This window comes from Argopecten irradians, chromosome 8 (genome assembly GCF_041381155.1).
Source record: "Argopecten irradians isolate NY chromosome 8, Ai_NY, whole genome shotgun sequence".
NCBI classification, from domain to species: Eukaryota; Metazoa; Mollusca; class Bivalvia; order Pectinida; family Pectinidae; genus Argopecten; species Argopecten irradians.
The window spans coordinates 24,157,139-24,177,903 of NC_091141.1; the positions used below are offsets into that span (position 1 = coordinate 24,157,139).

At 33.2% G+C, this 20,765-nt stretch overlaps 1 protein-coding gene across 1 annotated transcript in view; it reads right to left on the reverse strand.

The window, feature by feature from the left end:
* The window catches only part of LOC138329937 (uncharacterized), a 46,941-nt gene extending 26,986 nt beyond the window's left edge, over nucleotides 1-19,955 (reverse strand). The window contains exon 1 of the mRNA XM_069277222.1: nucleotides 19,069-19,955. The gene's annotated coding sequence lies outside the window, so the exon portion shown is untranslated. The remainder of the gene's footprint in view (nucleotides 1-19,068) is intronic.
* Between the last annotated feature and the right edge of the window lie 810 nt (nucleotides 19,956-20,765).

The following is a 20,765-nucleotide window of genomic DNA, read 5'->3' on the forward strand; positions in this document are numbered from 1 at the left end:
TCTGACATTTAAAAAGTTAAGTTACCATTAGACTTATATATTCGATATGGTCTGGCTTTCCACTATTTCTATTGGCTAATACGTACATCGTCAGGTGACGTTCAATATATAGCATTTTGACTCGGTGTTTCTATTTTTAAAAACATTGAGTCAATATGCCTTTGCGAACTTCATTGCCCAAACACTGCATTTTTCATGGTAGCGTTCTATGATCAATGCTCTTCTTGTAATTAATGTACACATTAGAGATTGTTTTTGACATTTGTTTAAGAAACGACATATCTGATAAAAAAATAAACGACATTTGTATAGGTGTATTATATCGCTCTTGTAGAATTAAAAAATGATTTCGGGCTACGTCCTCGGTCATTATTTATTCTATGTGTGCGATATAACACCATATATGGACCTCAACAAAAGTCAATAATTCAGATATAATGGATATTTTTGTGTTGTTCACGTCCTTCTAGACACGCGTCGTTTTGACTCTGACACTTGTCAGTTTGATGTACCCTCAGACATTATCTATTCTACTTGGGTAATATAACACCATATTAACCTCGACAAAGGTTCATAATTGATATATATCCTACACATCCTACACAATGTTTCATTCGGAATGAACCGTGGTTAGCATATCTTATATATTTCAATCAGACAAGACTTCATTTTACAATTCGACATAATCTGTTCGACATAATTGTATTTTACTGGATTTTTATACACATGTAATTGTATCATAAGATTGTTTTCTAGATAAGACACAATTAAATCAATACAACTGCGGTTTTTAAGAAATTCAATAATAGTTTACATCCTTGTACAACATTATTTTAGAACATACTAGATGTCATACCAGGTTTTCTCATATCTACATGTGAGAGTCACAAAGCCTCTAGTTTTACTGCATTTTGTGAGAAAGAATAAAAAAGCCCCATCCTTTATATCCACATATGAAAGTCTTATTTTGTTTATTTCTAAAGACGACTTTTGGAATTAGATTCCCTTTATAAGCTCAAGGTAGGATATTTCAGTAACATTATGAAGTATTATCATCATCAGCATATTATAGTATTATGTATTTTTTATACAATTACTATCGACTGGTCATAGTATACGTACGCCTATATAACAAAGCATGAATTCAGTGCAAGCCTTTATTTTTCAGGGATAGCGGTATTGAATTACGATTATCACATATGATGGCAGGTGAGGTTATGTAATTTTAATGTGGCAAATAACAATGTCTACTGAAAATCTGACACGTCCCATCGACACATAATCAAGTTCTCTTATCAATCATAGTTACATTAAAACGTATTTGCAATTTCATCATACGAACTCCGGTTGCTTGTAATGAAAATATATAAAAACGTTTTGCAAAGCGTTATGTTATGTTTGTTAGGTATTCAAAACAAAGTTAAAGCAGTAAATACTAAATGTATTACAGATAAATATAGAATTATATTTCCATTCTACTTTCAGTTTCCCGTTTGATCTATGTTAAACCAGATGGGCAATATCACGCTATGAACTCCAATCTGGTCAAGCGTATGAATATTTAACGTTTCCGCCGCGTCACGGATAGTGTATACAATATATACTTACGCCTATACATAACGGTCAAATAATTTAAAAAGTGATTTTAAAGTTGTGTGGTCTATGAAATCTAATAGTATTATTATGTTTACAAAAAAGCATGTATTTAAAAATATCATCGCATAATTTTCATTTGTTCGCTTGTTTCAAACCGTTTTGTGTTGAACTATATTCAGAAGCTGATGATATGGCTGTTCCGTTTATTAAACTTGGTGACGTCAACACTAGCGCAAGCGGGAAAATTCAAAGGATATACATGTATAGTGTTGGATTTTAATAATCGTAATGGAAATATAAGTAATAAACTGTTACCAGATTGGACATACAGTTGATATGAAGCCCATCCGTCCGAAAGATAAATATTCATGGCGCCCTAACGGGCGCCATTCTATTTATCTTCCTTCCGGATGGGCTTCATATCAACTGTATGTCCAATCTGGTAACAGTTTATTGCTTAAATATATTATTTATAAAAAGATATAAATAAAAACTATGAAAACCTCCGAAGTGGTTATTTAATGAAACTTATTTCTGCTTCCGAAGTGGCAATGGCAGTTAGTAAATGTGTTTGTCCTCCCGCTGTGTTTTATTTACATCTCATTTATTAACAAATATTTTAAACAAATACGCAGTAATTCTCTTATCAATTTATGACAATTTAATATACACTCAGTTGTTTTGTTGATTTGATTAGTAGATAATTAAGATTATGTTACGAAATACAACGATATTTTGATATGCTTTCTGGCTACTGATGAATCGATACCATGATCTTGTCAATACAATAAATACTACAGTCATATTGGTAAGTTCTGATATAGATTTAAGTTAAGAGTTTGATTAGTGTTTTAATTGAATATTATGGTATTCATACGCTTTTAAAATATAATCATAAAGGATGACAACATCTTAAGTTGTGAATATTAAATTTAATATAATTCTGTGATAATCGTTGATGTTTTATTTTTCAGTTTTCTAATTCAATCATGTCTGTAACAAGCGTTTTTATTGGCTTAAAAGTATGTTATCATCTCATAGTATGGTTAATGACGTCGACGTTTGTGAAGCCGTCTCTGACTGGCTGAAACAGCGGCGTAATGATTTTATAGAAAAGCACACAAAAGAATCCCTAAGAATTGGAATTTGATGGTTTTATTAAATGTATTCTTGGATTTTGTGTTTTATAGTTCTAATATATATATAAAAAAAATAGTCAACACCATTAAATTACGAAAAAACTTTAAAAGATCCAGTTGACATTCTTGTTTTTAACCTAACTTCAGTTAAATGTGAACCCAATCTAATATTTTTAAAAAGATATGTGACTAAAAGCAATATTTGTTTGTGCTTTAATAGATTCTATAAATATTGCGATGACATGGACAAAGCGTTTTTCACAGGTAGTTGTCATTTTACAACATGATTACCTTTCGAAATGTTATCAAAATTATTGCTATTGATTTTTCAAGCTTATCGTGTTCATTCTGAATAATACATTTTGGAGTCAGGCTATTCGCCTTTTGTGATATGTAGAACACAATAGCATTATGCAAATATATCTCGGCCTACCTTTCTCTTAAATTAAAGTTTCATCAGTGGTAATGGTTAGCGCTCATGGTATTGCTATACATCTCCTCTTTCATTCTAATTGATTTTTGTCACAAATGAATTAAACATTATGACAAGTCTACATGTAGCTAACATGATGGTGTTTGTCTGTTTTTCAGTCTTATTCATTAGCTTTGTGACAGGATAACATACAATTTTATACAAAGTATTATGCGTCTAAAGCGAATGACAATTGAATAATAATATCAAGTCCGTAAAGACAGGTTCCGGATTAAACCTTTTTAATCACATTAAAGCATATAGGAAAATACAACATAATAAAAATTAATTTAATACTTCAGAAAGCCCAGGATTAAAATTAATATTCATTGTTTTCAAACTCGCGCAGGTCTTATGACAATATACTTAAAGGTAACACATCTAAAGGATGTATTATCTTTTGGCCATTCAATCGGGTCTTCAGGTTCAATTTCAATAAAAAGAAATATGATTCATGAAACGAAAAAAACTAGGACCGAATTCATCAGTTCTTATAATGATTATTATTTTCACTGGGATAGACCAAAAGGATCAAATGTGTATTTTTCACTTTGATAATTCAAATACTTTAGTATTCTCATGCCAAGAAAATTCTCTTTCGTCCTACATTACCTTAGCTAGCTATTTAACAGGTACCATTGCATATATCGGTTATTATCCTTGCATTTGTATGTAAGTGTATCATTTATATCACCCAATGTGTTAGCAGGTGATCGGGTTATTGAGTACATCCCAATGAAACGTATTCTTTAATTACTTTCTACACACGAAGTTTAGATGTAATTATGCATTTTTGTGATCCAATTTCCGTCCAGTTTCCTATCAATAATTCGTTATTGATTTCTAAAGAAAATAGAACCTCAGTCCACCTGAAAGAAGACAAGTGTAATAGCAATATCACGCCATCGGTTGATATTGAGAGTCACTTTGGGAATTTAATCACCAATACTATTTCAGTTATTTTTTCATCGTTTAAAACCACAACCTGAGACGCATTCACACGTCATTGCCGAATAGGTTTAACAGTCAACACATTTCAAGACAATTCTGTTGCGCTTATGTGTCGGTTTTCATCATCCATGATACCATGAATACGTCATTGCATGCTGAGCTGTTACCCAGAAACGTCACTTCCTGTTTTCCAAAAAAGTGAGGTCATCATATAGTAGTAATATCTATTCTATGAATCCGTTTGCTTAAGAGATGTACAATAGATAACAGTCCAGAAGGCCGGGTTCGATTCCTGGTAGGGATATTATATACAGTAGGACGGCTATTTCCTTTGCTCCACGATGTTAGAATCTTAATAAGTAGCCCGTGGTATGTAGGTTTATTGAGATACTTGAGTTGATGTGAAGAATGACGCAAATCAGAAATTGATTTTAAGACTTATTTGCATTAACCAAACTACCGGTATTGGACTTGTGTTGTTGTGCTTTCTGCTTTTGTAAAATGAATTCAACAGTCTTCCCTAGAAATATGGAACAATAATTCGAATAATTTTTAAAATGATCCAACACCAAATATTTGAAAACCGCATTTAAACTGACTGATCAACACAATAAAAATGGTTTCTCCTTAACAAAAGAGAATGCAAAATTCCATTCAGATACGCATGTATTTCTTTATTTGGTGAACTAGCATCTTACTTATTTTAAAGTTGTATTGCTGCTAATTTCACTGTAACGATATGTAACTTAAACATTTGATATTTAAACATTGACATGTAACTTGATGATTTAGCTCCCAAAAAGCATATGTCGGCCTATAAGAGAGCCGAAATCTAGGAATCATATATTCCTGGTTTTGAATAAAGCGCCTTCAATTACCGCCATGTTCAGCGACTTCGGGTTTTGTCGGATTCCGAATCGTATCACGTGACTGACGTTCGACACGACCTGCACGTGGTGAGCCAGGTAACTAGCGTAAGCACACATGTGTTTGTTTACTTTTTCCTTCTAGCTTATATGAGCAAATTATGCTGGTATATGTCCACAGATTAATTTTTGAAACATCCTATTTACATATTACCGTAAAATATTGTGTATATCAAATATTGTAATGTGCGAGCATTATTTTCTTTGTAGATAGAGTCTGATGAGGTCGACCACATATTTTGTCTATGAAAAATTGTTGATATTTTCTCTTGGTTTCACAACTCTCGTTTTACTTCGAGACTTAATAAAAAATGGTAAAATTAGAAAGTTTAAAACTCAGGCAGACGGAGAAAAATATGTATAACACTTAAACAGTTTTCACTATGACAAAAAGAGCGAAAGTTATAGACCATACAACTTTCAGTTCAAATATGGTTTTCAAGCTGTCCAAGGTAATCAGGACAGGTCTGTCTTTTTGAACTTCGGAATCATTCTCGAGCGACATTTTTCCCAGTCGGATTACCTTCTTGACTTTACCATTTGCCGGTGAACGTACGCCACACGCGGACAGTAAATCGATTATGTTCCATAATTCTGAAAATGATCAAGTTATTTTCTCTCTCTCTCCTCTCATACATTTCCGAGATGACTCCATCTACCGTTTGGGTTGGATATTATGCTTCCTTAGATTCCTTTTGCGCTAGACTGTCGTTCACAACCTTTTGTGAAATGTTTACAACTTGGAACACCTTGCATTTCAATTTCACTAACCGCTCCAATTCGGCGATGCGTGACTCATAAAACTTAATTATCTCTTTACATCTGTCTTCTATTTTCCGATCTACCAATATACTATTCTCGACCACGACTCTGCATGGACCACAGAACCACATGCAGTCCGATTTGGTTAGAATCTTGAAATTCCGTTCCGTAATACCCAGACAACCGATACAAAAATGTCCCTTACAACGACAGCAACTGATGAGTTTCGCCTCTTTGTCTTCAAATACCTTTGTACGGATGTTACATTGCTGTTGTTCGGCAGGTAAGACATCTTTGAACACTTCATCACTCGTCTAACAGAACTGAGATACCGAAATTCCTGTTGTTACAGCTCCTCCGGGACTACTTCCGGTTTTGTTTTTCCCGTATTTTTCTTCATCTTCATTAGAAATCCTCAAAATCCTCTACGCGTTGGTTACAATTAATGATAAATCAACTATTGAATCTATTATTTTTCTTATTCACCGTGTAAACGACAAATAAAGTTTATGGGATAAATCCCATCGTAGTTCCGTCGACAGACGTCGGTAAGTAATTCTAATAACTTGTTACTTATCACTGACAGAAGGAATAGGCTTATGTGTCAAACGCAGATGACGAAGCATGTCGGGTAGGACCGAGGGTATTATGTCATTGACCCGCGCCGGGCTTGATTCCTGGTCAAGGCACTAGACAAAAAAAGAAGAATGCTCTCGTTCTTCTACGCAGACGATTGGTTCTCTTACAAAACTTCCTGTTCATCTAATATTATTCATAAACATAAGTGTCATTTCCTGTAGCCTTGAAAGTGACCGATTTCATTTACTTTTCAAAATGTCATCTGAAATCATTGAACAAACAGAGAAAACAGCAGTGCAATTAGTCCTTATGTACATTTTATCAGGTAAATCAATGAAGTTTTATTCTTACTGGGAGTTTAGTCCCCCAAACCAGGTTGTTGGCGATAGACAAATTAGCATTTCTTTATTTCTCTATATTTGATATTGGCTTTGGTTTCGGATTGTACACGAACAATATTGATTTGATATCAGCATATTAGGTTTCTTTGTATTGTTATACTGAAATTTAACATGAGTTCGTATTCGTTAGGAAGGCTTTCTAGACAAGCAAACTAGTGCCTGGATCAGTTCGTAAGGAAATACATAAGGCAGAAAAGTTAGATTTCAATAGTTTTCATAGCTGTAACAACAAAACTTGAAACAGATAAGAATAAGAAAGAAACCAATTAATCCATACCAAAAGCAACCAAAGTATTATATCATATGCATACTTTTACAAGAAATGCTGTTTCATGATATCCTATTCATAAACAAACGAAATATAAATATATAAAAATATACGTTTAAGATAGAAAAGATAACATCATTTATTTCCACTTAAACTGAATTTTATGAAACAAGCATGCATTTATATTCTTGACAGAAGAGCAATCTGTTATGAAAAGACTACATGTATATGTGATGAGGAGAAATCATCCTAGCGTATTTGCATTAATTTGAACGTCTAAACTTATTTTCATTGTTGTTTTACCGACATTTTATCACCAGAGACTGGATCATGTTTATTACAGTTTAGGAATTCAAAATATAAAAAAACAATAGAACAGAAAATCACATAACGGGCTCTTTTACGCAGGAGCAAACAATATTTCCCATGTGTGTTTATAAACTGAGATGCCACACCGCTGACGAATGGCATCTTTTCACAAACTATCAGAAACATGAGCAGACGATTTAGTTTATTTCTTCAGTTACAAAAGTTACTTGCTTTACACCATTATCACTATTAAAAAGTGTTTTGAGACGTTTTATTTGACGTCAAAATGTACCTGACCTAGATATCACAGATACACATTTTCGCAGTAATATCAAAAATTATTAATTGCATCCCGAAAAAAAAAACCCATGGCACTGTGCCATATAGAATGACGTATATGTTGTGATTGCGCATGTCGCAAAATCAATTGTTTTATATGTAAATTTGTGTCAATTAGACACATATATATACGACGAAACATCGGTGATTATTGTTCAAATGATATATATATCGGTTTTGCTCTGTCGGCGGTGGTTCATCTTTAACTTTCAATATTCTACCATTGTCAGTGTAATTACGAATACATACAATGTTAGTTAATTAAGTTTGCGTGCAACTAGGAAATATAAACACATTAATAAAGATTCGATCTTTCCATTACGAATCAGAATGAATTTTGCTTTTTGAAATCCACTAATTGATTTTTTTTAGTTCTATACAATCCGAAAAAAAACCTTTCATCACAAGATATTGTTTCTGCCGAAGTCTTTGTCACGCTTTGACATGAAAGAGTAACGGATTTTTCTAGTAATATATGGGTATTTAAATTACACTGAGAACTGAAGTCCATGGATCACAACAACATCCTTGGTTGGTTAATCAGCGTGAAATTAATACTTATTGATTATGCTACATAAAACCGTAGTTTGGTGTGCTTCTTATGTTCATTTAGTAAAGTAATATCATCACACCATGCCGAGGGTATTAATTTAAAATGTAAAATGGATTATGATTGGCTTACAGTATATTTTTCTCAAGCAACAAACACCTGGAATATGCATTCATTGATTAATATATACAAAAAACGATATAATGGTACTACAGTAGTATCCTGATTGTCCTTGAAATAATAATCGGATGAATGATCAAGAATGTCATAACCACTATAATGACCCTGAGATGACAATATAATCTCAAAATAGTTTTCCGCTGCTGACGTCACAATGTTTACTGAAAATTAATCTACATTACATGTACTTAATTTTCATGGAAATGTGTGATGAAAACATATTAGAATAAACATTATCACACATTCATTTTTTATTTGCAATGGCAGTCCTTCAAAATTGTTAAATGAAAACATGTAGATTCTTTTTATTATGAAAATAATTATCTCTTAAAGGCCCACTACATTTCCAACAAACCAACAAAATCTGAAAAAAAAACATTGATATCATAAGAAAAATATATATAGATGACCTAAGATGATGTTACAATACCAAACAAATGCAAGATTTCCTGCGTAAACTATGTTTTGCCGTCTGGGAACGCTCGGTAATTAGGACAACGGCGGGAAATATTATACGACTTGCGTAATGAAAATTAACATTTACTTTACTTAAATTTGATTGTTCAGAAGATGATGACAGGTGTAGTATTAATGGTTAGCTAATAACTTTTGCGACTCTACAAAACTATCAATCTCCTTTTACATTCCTATTTTTAAAAAATCAAAAGCCGTTTCGGAAAGGTAGTGGGCCTTTAACGTCAGTTTTATTCCATCAAATAGACATACATGTACATATTAGAATATACAGTGTCATATCTTTTTCTTTGAAAATCACGATGGAAGTAATTCAAAATTGTTGAATCAAAAGTAATCATTATAAGTTAATTTCTAAAACGTTTAAGAAACTCATAAAACGCGTTGTGTAAATTATTTTTATTAATAAATCTTTTGAGAGGTTAGGTCCCCATTTCTTTAATAAGTCAACGACGATAGAAAAGAAAACAGAGCGTGGCATATTTCCTACAACATAGTAACAGTGTGTATGTTTCCGTTCATCCTTTGTTCATAGTTCAATTCGTACATTGTAGCATGGTCAACTACGGCACGAATGTCAGTCTCACCTATTGTATATTTGATGGAAGAGAAGGTGTTTGCAACTGTTTCTTATCTGAAGACAACTGACTCTTTCTTATTTTAATTTCCATGCTTTATATAAAAAATCCACTGTCCTTATGAGAATTTTCCCATTAAACCATTTTGCAGTTATACAACATAACTTATAAAATTTGTAATTGTTCATTTTTATGGAATGTTTTTTAATATTGGGTATTGAGGGTGTGTTAATCAAGTAGTTAATTGTTCAGGCATATCGCCACCCTTAGCTCTGGGTTGAGTTGAATCATAAATCTAAGTTCGGCAGTTTCTAGGTAATGTCCATATGCCAGCGGTTATTTTCTATGTACTCTGGCTTACCTCTACCTTTATAACAAATAGACATGCCCGGCCTAATATAGTATAAAGGCGATACCAGTGTCTGTCTAGATGTAATTGGAACTACAATATTGCAGCTACTTCACCTGCAGAACCAGTCACGTTCTTAAATGACGCTGTCTGCTAATGTGTCGGTAAACAAAACACAATATAACATAACCTTAATGAATCGTTTGACCGGTTATGATAGCCTCTCTGGAAAATGTAATAAATAATCCCAGCTATCAGTAGGTAATAACACGCTTTACTAAATTCTCGATGATTAATTCAGCAAACCTATCTTTTTATCGATAATAACTTATTAGAAACGAAAATTATTACATTTTGAATGATTTTTTCCTCTTCCTTTTTTTTTACTTTTTTTTTCTTGCGTTCTATCACGTTTTATAATCATTTGGAATTTAAATGATGTCATTTTCTATTTAATATGTCCCATCATTTCACACATTATCAATTATTATATTAGACAATATATAACTATTGTAGCCACAATGCACTTATCACCATTTTGTATTTTTTCGATTTTAAAATTTCGTCTTACTTTCAGAACATATTATCATTTTATCAACTTTGAAATATCCTTTTAGTTTCAGTACATTTCATGAACAAAACACTAAAAATGAAAAATAAATAAATGATAACAACGGAATATGGTCAATATCTTAAAGCTATGAAATAAACATAAAACTATGTAAAAATAATAGGATGCACACATGTATTTTATGGATGATAACGCACACAAATAACTAGTGTTCTGTGTTAACATGGCATTTATTGAAGATATGAATTCCATATATTACACATCTAATAGAGCAGATAAAACAGTTATTAGTTGATATGCAGGTTATTTATTTTTACAGAAAAAAAAATCCACAGAAACATGTAAATATTCGAAGGCTACGAAGGCTAGGTCCCTAGCAGGTATTTATTTGAACCGCCATTCCGGTTTGTCATAAAACACTCCATTTCGAGTTGGGGCAATTTGATTTTTTAAAGTTATGTTGTTGTTCTCATATCTTCATTAAGGGCATATTTCTTTTATTTGTCTACTTGTATTGTTAATTCCATACTATGTAACCATATTTGGATTATGTGTGTTTTGATAAAAGGGTGGATTGTAAAAAAACATTCGACAATAATTTTGTTCACACTGTTTGAATTTCTTCTTTGCCCCATATTTATACCCAGCCGTGATACCCAAATAATTAAAACCGAATGTTTACTTTAGTTATGAATCAATAATCATCTGAGACTCCGTCGCTTGGCACTTCTGCGTGTGTTGTCTCCTATAGGGCAGAACAAATGGTTTTACAAATAGCAATATGAAATAGCTTTAGTTGCAAAGGCTAAAACGGAAGATGAACAAAACCATCTGATGTACAATGTCTAAAAATCCAATAGCCATTTGTCATCTAATCAAAAGCACATTATTCTTTCATTGAACTCTTTCTACAAATATGTTTTTTCAGTCATCAGTCAAAGCATTTGATGGCAAGGCGCCCAAATGAATACAGACAATTGAACCATTGATTTAGAGACGTTTATTGTATTGTTTGCGCGTGCAGCGTCAGACGTCACAATGATATATACTTGTGTAATACGATATAATGACGTCATGAACGTATCGATGCTTTTAAAACTAAAGAGTTCAAAAACATCTATACAATAAACTTGTATTACTAAATCATTGATATATTTATTCATTAGAACAATAAAAACTTCTATCTATAAAATACATTATAGTGCTCTGGTATCGTGTTTGTCGATTTCTAGCATATACATGTATCACATGCGGCCACAGTTGTATCCGTAGTTTAAATTACATTGTTGCAAGGGCGAATATTCCATTCCTAAGCCACACATCCCTCACCATTTATCTATTGTTTTGAGTTCTATACATAAAACCTTTTTTCAATATTTACAACCAGGTCATTGTCCTCAGAGCTAGTAAGAAAATGTCAACGCATACCCTATAACGTCTTATGAGTATCTATATTTGATGAATGCCTTGTTTCGTAACACCATTACTTCGGCAATTTACACGATTAAACAATTCACCGAAAAGGATTTAAGTAACTTAACCAATTTATTTCCAAATGTTCGATTAACTCACCTTTTCACCATTTTTTGATGTTTCTATACATATTTTTTTTCAGGTTGGAAAGTCTGTTTATAATGCGATGTAATCGCAGTTCCCCTTGTCAGATAAATGACCAAGCAGCACATGATTAAAAGTAAGAGTTGTCTTGAAAGTAAAAGATCGATGACCAATGTCGATTTCGGTGCTGCGGAGTATACAACACTATTGTATTAGTATTGGAATAATTTTTGGTCTTCTACATTTTTGTATTATTCTATTCAATTCAGTATCATCTCCAACCTCGCCTTCTATAAATACATTTTGTCATTAGCATCTTTGATCTTTGATTGACAATCGAGTGACATTTGGCAGTCCTAAACTTGAAATCGATTGGCTTATTCAATTATTTTTTATAACCAGAGCACCAGCAAAAAGAATTAATAGTTTGTAAGGTCAAATGTGTTTAAGGTGCGTGTTGTATATATAGGAATTTAAATAAGTGTTCATTCCATTTGATATTTTATGAAACGAGTCTAAAACGTTTTGATTTTTGCAAGCCTTGGCGAGACGAGTTTCATAAATCCTCACATGAAACTACAACAGCAACCAATCTGATTAAAATACAGATCCTTATAACCACTCAGTTTAATAGAGGATCTGACAAAATCCCATAGGGGGTCACGTCCAGATGACCTTTATACCACGTGGAAGTCATACCATATCCATTTTCTACATCTTGCTCTATCAATTGAAAACAAACGATATTACGTCCCAGTATACATATACAATAAGCTTTGTTGTGCTCTTTGGGCGAAATGACTACGTAAATCAAAATAATTCTGACAGTTTTTCAAACTATTTCGTCCCCTGAAATTCACTGTCAAAATTTTGCAAGTAGCAATTTGATTGGCCATTTTCAAAGGTCACCTGGACATGACCCCAAATGGGATTTTCTCAGATCCTCTTATCAAACGTAGTGATAATAAGGATCTGTATTTTAATCAGATTGCAACAACAACCTACGTTTCTAAGAAGTTCAACGTTAAAATGTGTTACGAAAATCAAGCCATTTTGTCAATCAAGACGTCCCGGGATACTGACGTCATTCATTGTTTATTGACGTCAGATCCTGACATCGCGATGAGTTCCAGGCCAATGACAAACTCTCCAGGTTATATAATATTAGTGACAATGAAAAAAATACAGATGTGAAGTCTCCAGATATCAGGCGTTCTATGTCATAAACTACATTTTTTTGTTGAAATTTGAAATACTTTCACTGACAAACACAAGAACATACCTGTTTGCTGGCAATGTTCACTTTAACCAATAATGTCAATTGGCTCTAAATTAACAAAGTGATTGCTCATTTGTATAATATTTACATATTATTGTACGGCGTTTGATTATTGTCCCCCATAAACCCCTGTCCTGAATTCATTCCCACGTACGAAGGTACTCGGTCAATAGAAAGCTATTGTACCCGATGTTTACATGACAGATGTTTTGATAATAGCGCATCAGCCGTTGTATTTTAATCCATTTATTTGATTGAGTATGAATAACGTGCGTCCCTGTCATCGACCCGGTAAACGTCGGGTATCACCGATCGGTCGGCACCACGCTCACACAGCTTCATCAGTGGTGCTTGTTTTGTATTCAGGTTTTGTTATGTGGAAACTATAGAACGTGATTGTTAACTATTATATATATTATTAAGTAAACAGTACCATATATTGTATATCGAAGTTTCGTAGTTACATAAGGAAAACATATTTTAAGTTTAACAGTAACACAAGCTGTAAGCTTTGTTCGTTTTATCGTTTCAAAGATACGAGGACCAACATCCAATGGCACCGTGTCATCAATCAGATGAAAATGACATGGAAATATCATATTAAATTTCAACAACAAAAGAATCTCAAATACCAAACCACATACTTTGAAATATCATATAGTCGGTTATTTTCGAGGGTAAAATTTTTTGGGATTTTTTTACTAAAAACAAGAATATAAAATATAAAATATCAGTCGTTTTAAATTTTCAAACCTAACCACAATGGTATATATCTCATACGTTCTCTTCAATATCTCACGGATTGAATCTTCGCGATCATATCAAAATCTCGAGAAAATAACTGGTTATTGTAAAGCATATGTAAACCTCTAGATTTCGCGATTTCCATTTTAAAACAAGTTCGTGAAGATGAACTTTAATGGATTTAAATATAAAATAGAAACCTATCTGAGTATAATTGATGTATATATTCAGTCGCGGAAATAAACTTTCGCGTATTTACTTGGATTGCGAATTTTGCAAAATTACATTGCACACGAACGAAATTTTGTTAACAGTATACGGTATTCCATCCATTAAAAACTTACAAATACAAAAATTCAATGTGCAAAACGCTGTCCATTACATTAGTATGATAGATCCATTATATCTGTCATAACACTTTATATATACATAATGTTGTATATCCCGATACATTGATTTATTTGATACTATCTGATTTACATTTATGCCTAGGAAAGTCGGAAACATAATGTATCATTGCCAAGAAAATCTTAATTACTGAACATATTGTTCTATCATAAATTATATCTTTGTTATCTGCACATGTTTCACGTATTCTTCTAGGCCAAACATTTAGTTCTGTATATTTTGTCACAAATTACAATAAATTACTCATATATTTTATGATCTGAATTCGTCCATCCTTCACCTAAGCGAACCACCATACATGTACTACTCCGAAAGCAGAACTGGCGTACAATAGACGGAATGCCTTGCTTTTTACGGTATCTCGGAAACAAATACTCCGATTAAGCGGACACAAAATTGGCTGTGTTGATATCATTGTTTTTTGGTTTTTTTGTTTTTTTTTGTTTTTTTTTTTTTTTGCAAAAACAACATTTAATACCCCAGGCATGTTATAATCTGAAGGCTGCCAAGGTTGAGGTCTTGGGGCAAACCTTCAAAATATAAACCAATGTTCCCATACAGTGTTATCCTAGTGCCACTATTCATATATCTGGTCTTTCTTATCAATAATATTACAATGTACATTTTCAATGAAACAATACCGAACTCTATCGGTATACCTTGCATTAAAGTGTGCTATGCAGACAATGAATAACATTGGAAACTAGCTATAAGTGGCTATCATTGTCTTGATTATTCCACATTTAGAGGTGTTTCTTACACTTCAATAAACAGCAACTCCAGGTAACACCTCTCTACATATTGATCTATTCATGATGCATTCATTACCTCGGTATGAGGGAATGCATCGTACCTTGCCTATTTCTTTTTTGAATAATTCCACCGATACTTCCATTAAAACAGTATGCATTTATTTCCCTGGCGGTAGGGAGACATGGAGATTTGTTTACACAAGGCATGTCATATTTCCCGATTGGGTAGCCTGAAGGAAAAATAACTTGCCGCGGGTAAACAAATCTTAATGTTTCCCTATTGCCAATTTTTTTATCGCGCCAAAATACAAGCCTAATGTCAATTGAAATCAAAGTTTTTGCCGACAAGATGTTTGGCTCACGTAACAGTTATTGTTAAATCAGTAGTATCAATTATTTTAGCATGTGAGATTATATAAACATTACATCGCGTGTGTTTTGAAAATGACGTTCCGAGGGATTCACGATGTCTTGTCGCCCTCAGACGTAACGTCTCTCGACCAATCAGCGAATCTGATTCATCAGTGAGGTATAATAATATAGTTACAACTTTACAATACCAACATCTTCAAAGACTATGGGGCATTGCACTGATTAGCTCGCATCAAAGAACACAGCAATTTAACAATAGTATTCAAGTCGAGGATTCAAGAAAATCTCCAAATGAATATTGAACACATAATCTTGCAGAGATATTGAACAACAATGTTTGCAAATGTGACGCTTGACATTGAAGTAATACCGTAATCTTAATCACAGTCACAAGAATCTTTGGAATAATTTTGAGAATTGTACGGAAGTTAATTTTCTGTTGTAGAGGTAAAGAAACTCATTTGTGTTAATTCCTCTATATAAGGCATAAATATCGATCGATTGATCTTGTAGAATATACAAGATATCATTAAAATACACCTATAAGAATAACTTTTAAAGAACATCAGGCAGTATACATACTCCTATCGCATGTTACGACCAGGAATCGAACCAGGGTCTCCGGTGTGAAAGTACGGCTCTACCAACTGAGTCAAAGAAGCATGCTCTGACAACTAATTAAGTGACAGTGATGGAACCAAATAATTGCCAGTTCTCATTTAAATTGACATTGTAATTTTGACCAGAAAAAAAACATGTAATTTGAACTGTATATTCGCAACATTCCCATTCTTATTAATCCATATGGATGTTGCAAGACTCGATAAAAAAGGAAACTTCTAAACCTTATTTCATTCAATCTCACATGAAATAGACACTCATTTAAGACCCTATATGTATCCAAACAATGCGCATACACTACTTCGGGAACAATGCATGTACGAAACGTTGTCTGGAACGTGTTATCCACCAACAAAAGCTATAGAATCCATAACTGGCCAAAAGTGTGCAAAGAACGTTCATCTTCAATCATAATTTTTAACCCATTCTAACAACGTAATTTGGAAATGTCTTAATGATTCTGATAATGAAGACGTGCGTATTTAGTCCCATTTATTTCTATTCGTCACCAATATTAATTCAGCAGCATAAACCATTTCCATGTTTAGGTGTTTGAACTATGTTCTTTCGATTTTAGTGGATATTGGTCAATTGATTAATTGTATTTACTAGTATTGTTTACCTTTGATTGATTTGCAGCAAGACCCTTTTTCATGAATCTTATTCCTAGATTTAATATTCACTTTTCTGTTAGTAATTATTAGTTTTAACTTTTTTACTGCATATGGCAATAACGTGAAAGTACAAAAATGGAGGGAAACGAATATACGTGCAGCATCGGGACCCGTAAAACTGAAAAAAAAATCCAATGTACTGAACTAACGTTACTAAGCGACCACCAAACAGCTATTTAATATTTATGAAGACACTGTAGCTTTGTTTTGAGCAACATGATGAAAAACAAGTAAAATGTGGTAAATAAGGCTTAGGAATGAAATGTATCTTATTGAAAACTTCTATTCTAGACATGTATCTAAAGTATTAGTTTAAATCGTAAATAATTCAGCCAGAAGCAACAATGACATTCCTTGATGTATAGAGATAGGGCTTCTGTTTTCATATCTCTTTAGCATTGTAAACATATTGTTATGGGTTTAAGTGTGTTTTTGCTACCGAACGCCCCCTGGCATGCATCAACCTATACATGAGTGTATAGCATTATGAGTGACAAACATACCCAGCATTAGCCAATTAAAAAAACATATTCTCGACATAGGCATAACATCTTTCTGATCTGTTACCTATTATATAAACGTTCTACATCGAAAATATTAAAACAATTGCGGCGATCCTAATGACACATTATGGCGGTGAAAACACAATGAAAAAAAACCTAAAGATTCAGATACATAACATATTATAAGCATAGGAGAGAATAACATTCCATATGTTGTGAATACATATTCAATATAAGGACCACCGGTCCATTACGACCGCATTTGGGGTCTAGTGGAATAAGTTGTATTTCAACATAATTGTGTCTGTGCAAGACCACTTGGCTCTCAGTATATAAAGACCATTTTGCTTTAAAACATTTTTTTCTTAGTTTTTCTTTACAGAGAGGCTTGACTGTATGCCTTCCATTTATCTTCTTAACTTGAAATGTTTCCGTGGGAAAATAATTCTTTAAGTTGTAGTATTTCAATATAGTTGTGTCTGTGCATAAAGACCACTTGGCTCTCAGTGTATAAAGACCATTTTGCTTTAAAAAAATTTCCATAGGTTGTCTTTACAGAGAGGCTTGACTGTATGCCTTCCATTTATCTTCTTAACTTGAAATGTTTCCGTGGGAAAATAATTCTTTAAGTTGTAGTATTATATAGTTGTGTCTGTGCATAAAGACCACTTGGCTCTCAGTGTATAAAGACCAATTTGTTTTTTTCCATAGGTTGTCTTTACAGAGAGGCTTGACTGTATGCCTTCCATTTATCTTCTTAATTTTAAATGGGAAAATTTCTTTAAGTTGGACAAATGTTTGTTGTCTTTGTCTTTATTTTTTTTTTTTTTTTTTTTTTTTTTTTTTTGTGATCATATAACAACTTAAACTCGCGGAGTCAAAATTTCGCGGATTCCTATAAGAGACATATGTGCTAGTGATAAATCGCTTGGTTTACCTATCCCTAGGTACAATATTACTGTTCTTGGTACGTTAATGATACACTCTAAATATTTCGATCGTATATGAACCTTGCAGATTTCTATGAAATATTGCGAAAATAAGCTACCCATAAATTGAATATATACCGTATATACCGCTATACCGTATAATATCAGTAGCGTATGAATGCAATATGCTCCATAGAAATGTTTGCAAAACTGAAAGTTAAATCTCATATTTACATACCTATTCTGGTGAAACAGTACAGTATAAAGCCCGGAAATCAAAAGTAAAAATTATCTTTAGACAAGTGGTGTTTGTATATAAGTTAAATCGAAATTAAATTAATATTTGTGATCCTATGAAACAGGTCCTATTTAGCTTAAAACCATCTTTTATTTTCAATCTAATATATACATGTAGATATCAAACTGTTTCAAAGTAAGGATTCAGAAAAAATGGATACAATGTAGACGTAGATTTACGTGTAAAATTAATCGTAACTTCACTGCAGGTAAAGTTACGACCTTTAGTGAAACACGTTTTAGACGTAACTTACGTCTACGTCTTCGTGTAGACTTACGAAACTCATGCACCAGTCCCGGTCTCCTTAGTATATATATAGAGAGACAGAGGCTGATGATAACACCAAATAAAGCACTAGCTAGGTTTTGTAATAACAAGTATTCTGTTGTTGCTTCTAATTCCTTATTTAACAGTTATTATTTACACAAAGTTGGCCACTAAGGTACGTATATAGATGTACAAGAACCTCGAAATATAAATTACTTACCGTATCAAATTTTCATCAGCTGGATAATCAACAAATGCTGGGGAAGATAATTGAACGTAGTTCCATTAGTATCACGCCTGTGGATAAGGGAGCTGGTTCCTTAGGTAACAACTTTCGCTGTCATCACGCCTGTGGATAAGGGAGCTGGTTCCTTAGGTAACAAATTTTGCTGACAATCACTAAATTCTTGGATATAATGTAGTTATAATCACAGCGATCAGGTCACTAATCCCCGAAGTTAGAAAATGTCACTGGCACAATCCCTTGGGTATGGCACTTGATCCTACAGTCTATATTCACAGTGTCCTCTCAGAATTCCACCGGCAATGTAACTATTCTCTTCTCTAGCAAGCGACTCCTTGCCGTCTTTGTCACCGCCAATAAACGCTTTGTTCTTCTCTCGTTATCATTATTAAGATGGAAATGTCTATTAGTTCCTTAGAAACAACCATCATCTCCTGAACATGACTGTCGGATACAATGTGCGCGGTTCACGCAATGTCTCCAACATGCAATGATCCCGATCCGTAATTAAAGGCACTTATCCTTAGGGTTTGCGCGAGACAGCTCTGTCCCTGGGGACACCTTATTATATAGATCTCTCTCTTACTAACTCACGTGGAACGCGTTAGGTGATACTGTCGGATGGTTGATTAATTATTCATTCCATAAAACATTTGTCGCTATCAAATACAATCAAGATCGACTTTTCTATCACATATTCTGATCAGTTTTATAATCCCAAAATGTCATGCTCCTTTTCATTGTTTTCACATTTTTCGTTCTATTTGTTCATACTCTGGTAAGGTGTTTGCTTCCCAAGTGCATACTTAGCATCCTAAAGTTAGTCACTAAAATTCGTGACAGAAAGTGACGACCGCGCTTAACGCTATGCTTCATTGATTCCCTACCTTCCTTATCGATTTCAGTCACGCGATATATATATATATATATATATACAATATAATCCCTCCTTCCCTTTTCCGAGTCGTCACGGCTAGTTCCACGCGGTTAAAATATATGATAAAATATTAATAGAAAGTTAATTTGATTGGCTCAGTTATATTGTTTTCCAACAATGCTGTCGTGTTTTCAGTTCAATAGTGTATTCTGTCTAATACAATACTTAGTGTTGAATTGATTGTATAGGAACCATCCCTAGGTATCACTATACGTCTGTACCTACTGCTGAAAAGCACTGTGCCATGCAGCCATTAAGTATTGTGTTATGGCAGCATTCATATCAGCATCAGAACGCGTAGACCATTACTGATAGGGAGATTGATTTGAAGAAAGGCTTTCAACGACAAATTCATGAAACTAAACAATTTGTATCGATAAACAACCAAAAATCGGTAAATGAAATCTAAGGGCAGAAAAATGACACGCGGTTAAGTTGTTCTAATTAACTATTCTATTAAAAATAAATTTTCAATACTCTCTCCCTCCCCCAGAAAAAAAAGAGATCGAAGAATTCCTATTATTATATATTGGGATATATTAGATTAATGTCGCATACATGTTTCGACACACATCTTAGAAGTAACATTGTACCCAAAGCAGGTTAAATTTGCATTAGACAAAATAATAACGATAAAGAAAATGTATTTATCCAAATATAACCCAAATGGAAAAAGAAATCCTCTTTTTCATTGGCTGTGGAAAAACAATGCCCAGCCATCTATTACAAATACGCG